The following is a 1,223-nucleotide window of genomic DNA, read 5'->3' on the forward strand; positions in this document are numbered from 1 at the left end:
CAGAGATGTGTATAAGACACATCTGTGGAGATGCACAAAGGATCATAAATATTGTTAAAAGTACATATATAGAGATGAGAGGTTAAGCAAAAGCCGGTTTTCGCAGCGTCAGAAACTTCGTTTAAATCGAATAAAAGTATCAGGAGCGCATATTAACAAGTAGGTTGCAGAGGTATTCGGGGCGGAGACCGCCAGCGCGCCATGGAGGGGGACCCTACTGCCCCCACCCACGCATATATGCTGCTTTTGCGCCCAGAGGCGGGGCCTACGCGCCGTATGAGAGTGGGAGTAGTCTTGGCTATGCTTTGGGATTCCGTGCCTCTTCGTTCAACAGCTTTCCGCCTTACCGACAACCCTCTGTCGATTCGCACGCTGGTTAGGATTCCGTGCCACCTCTTTGCTCGACGTGTTCTCCGCGTATCGGCGAGAGTTTTCGAGCTTCTATCGAGGCGCGCTGGCTAGGATTAATAGGATTCCGTGCCACCTCTTTGCTCAACGTGTTCTCCGGCGTATCGGCGGGAGTTTTCGAGCTTTTGACGAGGCCCGCTGTCCAGGATTCCGTGCCTCTTCGCTCAGCAGTTTTTCACTTTACCAACAAGCCTCTGTCGATATGCACGCTGGTTAGGATTCCGTGCCACCTCTTTGCTCAACGTGTTCTCCGCGTATCGGCGAGAGTTTTCGAGCCTCTATCGAGGCGCGTTGGCTAGGATTAGTAGGATTCCGTGCCACCTCTTTGCTCAACGTGTTCTCCGCGTATCGGCGAGAGTTTTCGAGCCTCTATCGAGGTGCGTTGGCTAGGATTAGTAGGATTCCGTGCCACCTCTTTGCTCAACGTGTTCTCCGCGTATCGGCGGGAGTTTTCGAGCCTCTGAAAAGGCGCGCTGACTAGGCACGTGGACGTGGCTTGTGTCCGTGCTAATCGTGCATTTATACATATATGCCACATTCCTCATCTACAATTTGTGGATGTAGTACAGGCATGAATTGGAATGTCATTTCATCAGCAACATCGCAAAATAAACGTGATCTATTTATTCACAATTTGTGCACGTAGCACAATTAATTAGCACGGACCACGTCCACGTTCTCGTGCTATGATTTGATCGACAACGTTATAAGATAGACGTGGTACGTAGTTTCTTTTTTGAAAACGTGGATGTGGGGCGCTAGTGTCCGGGGGAGATCGCCGGAGACCTGGAGACCGACCACGTGGCCAGCTCCTC

The sequence above is a fragment of the Wasmannia auropunctata genome, unplaced genomic scaffold, assembly GCF_000956235.1.
Source record: "Wasmannia auropunctata unplaced genomic scaffold, wasmannia.A_1.0 LD336078.1, whole genome shotgun sequence".
Lineage (NCBI taxonomy): Eukaryota > Metazoa > Arthropoda > Insecta > Hymenoptera > Formicidae > Wasmannia > Wasmannia auropunctata.